The sequence below is a fragment of the Pinus tabuliformis genome, chromosome 9 (assembly GCF_031772625.1).
Source record: "Pinus tabuliformis cultivar Carrire ecotype Pingquan chromosome 9, CPIR1, whole genome shotgun sequence".
Taxonomy (NCBI): domain Eukaryota; kingdom Viridiplantae; phylum Streptophyta; class Pinopsida; order Pinales; family Pinaceae; genus Pinus; species Pinus tabuliformis.
The window spans coordinates 398,612,884-398,622,108 of NC_142307.1; positions in this window are offsets into that span (position 1 = coordinate 398,612,884).

Below are 9,225 nucleotides of genomic sequence, written 5' to 3' on the forward strand. Positions count from 1 at the left end.
GTTTGCAAAGCTATTCTGAACATCAAATTTCATTTCAATTCACTATTCAAGCATTTTCAAGCTACTTTGGAAAATATCACATGCATTACTAAAATAAACCCCCAACTTATGTTGGTTGTATAGACATCTAGGGACCCTCCACCTTTATTGACTCCTCACCATGAGATCCAAATTTTCGGGCGAGGGTGAAGTCTAAGGATAAGAGTTCAATTGAAACTTTGCTTTTGAATGCAACTAATAAAATAAACCAAGAGCACATCTACATCACATCTTTACTTGCATTTTCAATTTTCCTACTTATGTTATCTTGGATTTACTTGAATCTTGTTTATATTACTTTACTTCAAGAGACATTTATTATGCAAGTATTGTGAATTCTTTTACTTTTGCAACATTTAACTTTCTTGTACTTAGAAATTCTTCAATGGTGGAAATCTATTTCAATGTTATTTCATATGTTCTTGCTTTGATGATCATTTAAGCTCATGTGTAATTGATGTCATTATCTTATCATTTGGGCATTTACTTTCAAGTATTATCTCTTTTATAGTTGCAATTGATGTTTATATGTTTATCTTGGTTTAACATTTTTTTTTTTCTAAGTAATACTAAACTATTATATTACAGCAAGAGCAGAGTTACATTGTGAAAATTACAACGGGGCCGCGGCCCTGTAAAATTTGTCCGTGGACAGACAGTAGACACTTGAGAATTCTTGCCAGAATTGCATAGGACACATGGACAGAGGACACATGGATAAAGACTTAGGGCCACATTCATGCAGCTGACACATGGACATAAACACTTGCAGAACATCGACACAGAACAGAGATAACATAAAACCGACACAATTACATAGAGACAGAGTGACAGACTCATATATAACCGCATAGGAAGCAGACTGAGAAAAATTCTTGCTGTAGAACCTGGAGTGCGAGCTGGGCATGTCAATCTTCGTCAGTGGTCTGCGGCTCATCTTCTGCCTTGCAGCGTGGAGGCTGTAGGATAGCCTTGCCAAGGTTGCGCGCCGGGGTCATGTAAGGGCCGCATCATCTCAACAGCAGGGAATTCCATATCCACCATGGGAACGATCCCAGGAACACGCGGAGGGTTGGCCCGAGGGTTGTCGTCCTCATCTTCCCAGGGATTGCTACAATGCTCAACAGAGACAGTCACAAAGAAAGTAGAATTGCCTAAGGTGCAGGGGAGGCGGTATCTCACCATTGGGTGTTCCGTGTGCCCACAATCCATGCGCGCAGGAGGTTCCCCCAATCTGCCTCTGCCCGGGGGCCTACCCCTCGGCCTTCTGCATTCAGAGGTTTCCTCAATTGAGGAAGAAGTCGAGGGGGCTCTGCCACTATATCCACCCCTGCCGCCGCTGCCTCTTCCCCGAGTGCGATGCATGCTGGTCTTATGAGCAGAGCGCTCAATTCCACAGTGAAACAGTGTTGTCGGCCTAGAAATACTGCCAGACCAGGTCTGAGTTTCCCAATTGCCGAGAGCAGTGGCAGCAGAGCCTTGACCCTCTTTCTTAATGTTTGATTGAGAGCTGAGACTCTGTGCCTCCACACCTTCTAACGAAGCCAGAACGGGACCTAACAATGGACGCGGATACGAGCTGAAGCTCTGAGTCCCCTCACCTTCTAACGAAGCCAGAGCAGGAGCTAACGAAAGACGCATACAGAGAGGCGTTACCAAATTCTCAGAGGCGCAATTGGCATGCTTGTGAGCTTGCCAATTGCCCCACTCTTCCGCAGCAACACACCCACATTCACAATCAAAGTTCAGAACCTCCGTCACCTCCGGCGAGAACGAAACAGTTGCAGGAAGGAATGGCGGAAGAATGTCAGGGAGAATGCTGTTATGAAGCGCCATGATGCGCTTCTCAAGACTCGCCTTGAATGTCGACAAGACTCCTCTGTCAACCTTCTTTACTCCCCTCCTTAAATGCTGCAGGGTGGTGGAATGAATGCGTGTCCTTCCGTCATGCTTGGCTCGTCCGGGCAGACACCTGCCCTTTGGACGAGCCTTGTGTGCCACATGTCTAGCGATCACCCGCATCCGGGGCTTGGTTTAACATTTTATTTTGCAAGATTGTCTATCATTGTATCTTGATTTCATTTTTGAGCAAGCTATTGTTATTAACTTTAAGGCATTGGTCTATACTTTGAATATATCATTGAAATTTGTTCATTTATTCATATGCTTGCTTGATTCTTGGAAAAAAGTTATTTTTTAACAAGTAATCCAAATTAGTCTTTCTCTTAGAGACTCATATCATATAACTTTTCATTAGGGACCACCCCCTTAGCTAACCTAGGAGATAGCTTAAACGGAGAGAGTTGGGAATAGGGGAGAGCCCCTTCGCTTAGTACTTGCCACCAACCACACCTTGTGGGGTTAAGGGCTTTTCTCATTAACTGGTAAGTGTGGGTAGCAAGCGTAACATGCCCATAATTTTCTTACGTCATATAATGATGGACGGAGCCCTATAAGGATTAAGTCCAAAAACCCCTAAACCAATAGTCATGAGAATGGAGACTAAATCTAATTGAACATTGAAAAACCTTACGAAGCATTGTGTGGTGAAGGATCTTATAAGCCAAACTAAAGAAAAAAAGTGAATTTCTATTTAAAAATATTAAAGAGGATTTTTATATTATTTGATTTTTCAAAGATAGGCACACAAGTGTGTACCTTGGTGACAAGGACAACAAAAAGTTGTTATTTTAAAAATATATATGTATAGAGTGTTTTATAATATTTACTTTTTTTAAAAATAGGCTCACATGTGTATACTTTGGTTATAAGTTGTGGATAGATCAAACTTATGCTTTCATTGAGACTTGGGTTCAAAATCCAAAGTGGGTGTAAATGAGGCAAGTGCAAGCCCTAGGTGATTTTGATGCATAAAAATACTCCCATACCAAAACCACTTAGTCAAAGGATAGTTGAATGTCATTATAAGTGACATTTCAAAAAAAAATTCAAATTAAAAAAATAAAGTGTCAACAACACATGGGAAAATCAATAGAGCTTCAAACAAATTATCAGTGATGATTGTGAAAATGATAAACCTCAAAGAGCACAAATTAAAAGAATGTGCGCTCTCCTCCTCTCTCTCTCCAAATATGATTGTTTATTATTGTGTTTCATATATGTCCACATGAAAATTTACATCATTTCAATGCACATAATTGTCTACATAATGATTGATGAGACCCTCCTACGATCAAGTCCAACACACATGAATCAAAATTCATGACATTGATGACCACAAAGGAAACGAAATCTAGTTGAACATTTAAGGAATTTACATAGCATTATGTAGTGAACGGTGAGGGTGAGTAAAGTTCAAACAAATTCTCATTGACAAAATTTAAAAATACTTTGTATTATTTAAATTTTTTAAGATAAGCAAATAGGTGTATTATTTAAATTTGTTAAGATAAATAAATAGGTGTATACCATAGTGACAAATTGTTAAGCGGTCAAACTTGTACTTAATGCTCAAACTCGTGCTAATATTAAGACGGAGTCCAAAACCCAATGTGGGTGCAAATGACGCAAGTTGCAAGCCTCTGATATTAAAAGAGTAAGATTAAAATTAAAGAAAGAATTTGTTGACAAAATATGGTCAAATCGATAAAGGTTCGAAGGCAAAAGTAATTATCAACGACAGCATAAAAATGATAGGCCTAAAGAAGCATAAACTAACACAGATCAGATGTCAAAGAAATACAATGGGAGCAGAGAAAGGCATAAAAACCTCTTGAAAGAAGTTGAAAAGCTCAATAAAATGCAACAAAACACAAGGTAAGAAATCACAACCCAAATCAAACTCAATAGAGAAGAGAAAACATATAGATAATGTCACACAAGGTTGTCTTGAAGACGACACGGATCAAAACCTATAACAATCATGTCAAACCATGACATAAAAATATTGGAAAGTTGACCAATTGAAACAAAAAAGAAAGACAATTGCAACACCAGCAATATGAAATGCCTTCATGCCTCTATCTATTTTCGCATATTTGAATTCTTGAAAAAACATCACCAATGGGTGGTATATAATGTATTAAGAAATGGTTGCATGAAATAATAGTATATATGTTGTGGGTATCCTGTCTTGAGCACGTAAAGATGTACATGATCCAACATCATTGATATATTTCACAACATTATTCACTCCAATTACAGTTGTCTATTATCACGTTACATAGGAAATACTAAAACCACATTCAGTGCTGATTGTTCATAAGCTAACCCAAAATTTTCAGAGGCCTTGATGCGCTACAATGTTACACATAAATATGTTTGTTTGTAAACTCAAGCTTTGGTGTGCTACAATGTTACTATACAAGTAAAAATGTTTGTGTTCCAAAATTTTCCATGTAACAACCAATGCCTTCATGAATAAACAAGTTTGCATGTTCCAAAGGTAAACCAATGTTTTAAAACTCCGACTCCGACTCCGACTCGGCCGAGGGTCGACTCCGACTCCGACTCGGTATCAACTCGGCCGGCTCGATTTCAGTGACTCGGTCATTGTAAAAAATACATTAAATATTTATTTTTTATAAAAACACATAATTTTAAAGATTTTCATTCATGTTTCCAAACACACAGCATTAAAATATAGATAGAAGACAACATATGATCAAAGTAGGCTCATGAATATATCCATTATATCAAAATGGCACCCAATGCATTGTCCAATACATACACGATGATGATATAGAGATCAAAACAAAAACACATAACCAAGGAGGCTATAAATGGCCTCTACAACAAAAGTCTATGACCAGTACTACTGGCTACTGCTAGAGTTGCCAACATCATCTGGCTCAGTGTTACTTGGAAGTTGGGAGCAGGAGCGAAAGTGGGGAGCGAGAGCGAAAACGGGAGCGGGAGCAACATTTTCAGAAGCTCCTGGTTTGGGAGCGAATCCCAGAGGAGTTCGACAACCAATGTCACTAACATCAAGGTACATAAAGGGATTGGTGCTCTTGATTAAATACGAGTTCCATACCCTAATACATGACAAAATTCAATGGAAACATTGCAATCCTCCAATCCTGAAATCTTGAAAAACTGATAAGTCTGCTGGATTTTGAATGAAATCTAAAATTCTACTTTCTCCATATGAAATCCAATGAGGCCGAAACCACTCTCAAACATCCTGAGTCATTTCATGGTAATGTCAAAAATTTAAGTAAAAGGATGAAAATGAAGATTAAGGAGAATGTCACTTTTACTTTAAGAATTTAACATTACCATGAAATTTGAATAGCATATCAACCGTAGAGAGCATTTGAGTGTGTTAAATAGGGTTTGGGAGGGGGAAATGGACCCCAAATAACATTTAACTAATTCATAAAACACATTGGAGTTCAAACCAATCAGCAAACATTTCAAAATTTCATTAAAAAAATGTCAAATCGTTGTTTTGATGGGGTTACAGGCCACTGGTTATGACTCGGCCGAGTCATGGCTGACTCGGCCAGTCGAACCGTTCCAAGGGCCGGGTCACAGCAAAGGGTAATGGCTCGGATCAACCCGGCCGTTTCGGTATCGAAACGGCCGTTTCTTAAAACAATGAGGTAAACCAACAATGGGTTGTTTCTAATTTTACATGGAACATGTCAGAAAAATTAATTAAGTTGTTTAATTGAGATCTTAATCTAAATGTACATGTCCAAAAAATTAATTAAGTTGTTTAACTAAGATGAATCTGGTACCATTTGAAGATGAATAGATTTCCATTACTTGCCTAACTGCAAAGAACTCCAATCTTTATATATTTCCATTATTTGCCTACCTGCAAAGAATCCAATCTTTATATTCTCCAGTTGACATTTAGGTTACAAAATGTTCAAATCCTATGGACGACCAATTCATTAAACTTTGTTGTTTTCTAGAACAAGGTAGAAACACAAATACATGCATGTAAACTGGCTTATCTTGGATAAGAGAAAATATGTCGTTGGCTCATGACCTAGTATTGTCTTGATATCAATGTATCAAGTTGACGATCCAATAAGTTCTTGAATCTCATCAATACATTCAAGGAAGATATTAAGAACATATGTTGTAGTTATTTTTTTGGCTGCTAAGGCTCAGGGCTAAAGCATATCTCAACACTTATTAAGTGGCCGCATTCTCTCTGAGGCTTGGGATGTTTGCACTAGCCATGTAGTCTAACAATGGGAGGCATACACTAGACATGTATAAGACTGAAGCTCTACTTTACATAGACTAGCCAATGGTTGGGGAAATAATGCCCATTTCCCATATGTTAATGTTGTTGTGGGAAATGTGAAAAATAAATACTACTTTGGATTGAAGGACAAAGGAAATTGATAAAGGATTCCTGATATGATTTCATATCCAGCCAAGAGTTGGCATTTTAAGGCTGAAGTTATTTCCCACTCTATGGCATTCACTAGTTTTGGCTATAGCATGGGGCTTGCAACAGCCAAAATCTACAGTCTTTTATGTATTTCATAACATTGCAACGGTTTGTTAAAATGGCCACCCCATTGCCTAGTAAGTCTATTTTTGTCACTATACAAGGAGTTTAGTGAACAAGCCATTGGATACAAGATTCTACCTAAGGCCCTATAGAAGCTCATCTCTAGTGCAATACATGGGGCATTGAAACTTTGTCTAAGGAAACCCTTCTTCAAATTGAATATTATGAATATGTTCTAGACTATGATAACTTGATAAAGGACACATTGTTAGGGTATTTTGTAAAGCATATCCCACCAAAGGCTATGATTAAGGCTTGGGTCAAGGTAGCCTTGGGTACAACTGGGTGGATTTGCATGACCATCCAAAGCCTAACTAAGGGATTCTTTCAATTTACTTTTGAAGAAAAGCATTGACATGAAGTGAAGTGATTTCCCACAACTTGTGTGCCGAAATACTTTGGTAATATTTCATGAACAGCATGACAATATCTCCACTGGGAGAACCTCTAATTTGCACTATCAATCTGGGTTGAATTCTCAGGGATACCATTTTGTCTATTATGAACTAGCCTACATTTTCAACCCACACCCAAAGAAAAGTGTTTGCCTTAAGGTCAATATTTCAAAACAATGCCACATGTTAGTGCCTTGCATCAATCTACACAACAATGGTTTCAAGTGTCAAAGTCCACATATAAGATTAAGGGTTGCAATTTGTTGATGCTCCTAAAGCTATTGATACTCCAACTTAAGACTTCCCAAGCCTCTCCATAAACTAATGTGAAGGATGGAAAAAAGCAGCAAGGGCAAAGCTATCTAGGATAAACAATTTCAATCAACTACCTAGGTTCAAAAGATCTAATTAGGCGCCTCTAGCCAACATCTGCTCAACCCAAAAGAATACTTCATGCTCGATGGTTGTTAGAGACCCTTTCAATGTAAAACCCCACATGGGCATTGTCTAGACTCATCTCCACCCTTGAGTCTAAATGCTTCACTAGCAACCCTAGGTATTGGAAACCACTATGATTTTAAGTAAATACTTCCTACCCAAGCTATCAAAAGTGACTTCTACAAACCCTTTCAACACTCTAACAAGACAAGAAGGTAAGTAGACAAAGGATTTGCACATAGAAAGTTTGCAATGAAGGTAGCTTCATGGAATGTGTAGGGTCTTGCAAAACCTCGCTGAAAATCCATGGTCCAAAGAATTAGAAATATTGTTTCTAATATTGATGTTTTTTGTTTACAAGAAGTGAAAGTAACAGGTTTTAATCTTAGGTTTGACCCTTCAAATAATCAAGCCAAACTTCATTTTTTTATACTAACCACATCAAGGTTAAACGCAAGGTTACAACTCTAATTTCTCCAAAATGAGAATAAGTTATTATCTAGAGTAGTTTTAATCCATTAAAATCGTGTTGTATAGAACTTGTTGGGTTTCAAAGGCCATGAGTTTGTCCTAACCAACATTTATATAGCCAAAGGCATTGGAGAAAGGGATTGCATTATGGATTAGTTGGCAAAGGACCTAGTAGAGGCCTTTGCCTACTCTATGGTGATTTCAACTATGTCAAGTTTTAGGAATACAAGGAGGTGTTGTCACCTACCCACATGATGCCATGAGAACAATTAGTCATGGACTAATCTCAAGGCCAAGTTAGGCCTTTTTTATTGCAATAAATTCAATTCCAAAGACTCCCCTGAGTTCTACTTCACTCAGTGCATTATAGAAAGGTAATAAGAGGGTAATGAAAATAATGGTAGGTCTCTGCTCTTTAAGCACAACTTCTTCTATGAATTTGAAGGATAAGGGGAGCTCACCTAATCTGACTATTGGCCTATTGTTTTTCCATTTCATAGGATATTGATAAACTTGAAGTCAAGAATTCAAGATTTATATTGAATAAATCTCACAGCTTAAACATGCATCCAACATTGAAATTATCAAAATAATTTGGAATATAATGTTAAAACCAAAGGGTAGGGAGTAGATCATATGGTGGGAAGGCATCATTCAATGTGGCATGGCCTTTTTGAAAACGTATCATAGGCAAGCTTGCATATGTTAGAAGCATAAAGAATAAGCCTATTACTAAGAAGCTAGAGCAAATTTCAAGAATGTTGCAATTTAGCCCCTTTGGCAAGCAACAACAATCTAATGTGACCACGTTGAGACATCATCCCATAGTCAAAGAAAGATATACAGATAATACCGCTTAAATCCAGCCCCATCCACACTTGCTGAAGACAAGCAACAAGAGAGTTAAAGCCTTCTTTAGAGCCCTAGCCTCTAAGGAGGCAACTTAATGAATCAAATCCCTCAAGACTATAGAATGTAGGATCACATATTATGGCAGCATTGAAAAAAGAATTCATCCATCGTAACATAAAATGATCTTCCAATTTCCCAACACGAGGGATAACATACGAAAGAAGGGTGGTCATATAAACATGTATTGGTGATGACCCCAAACAATAACAAATGAGTGGTATAAATTGTGTGACCAGAGTTGGCATTGGCTCAATTGATAGTCGCACCAAAATAAATGGTTGATGAAATGTGTCACAACCTCAATGGATACCCATGCGAATTCTACAAATCCTCATGGGATTTTTTAGGACTTAATTGATTCCAAGTATACATACTAAAAAGAAGTCATAGAGACCCAAACATTAGAAAATAGATTCAATAAGGAGTTGATAAAATTCATCCCAAAGTTCAGGGTCCTAACGTCATAACAGG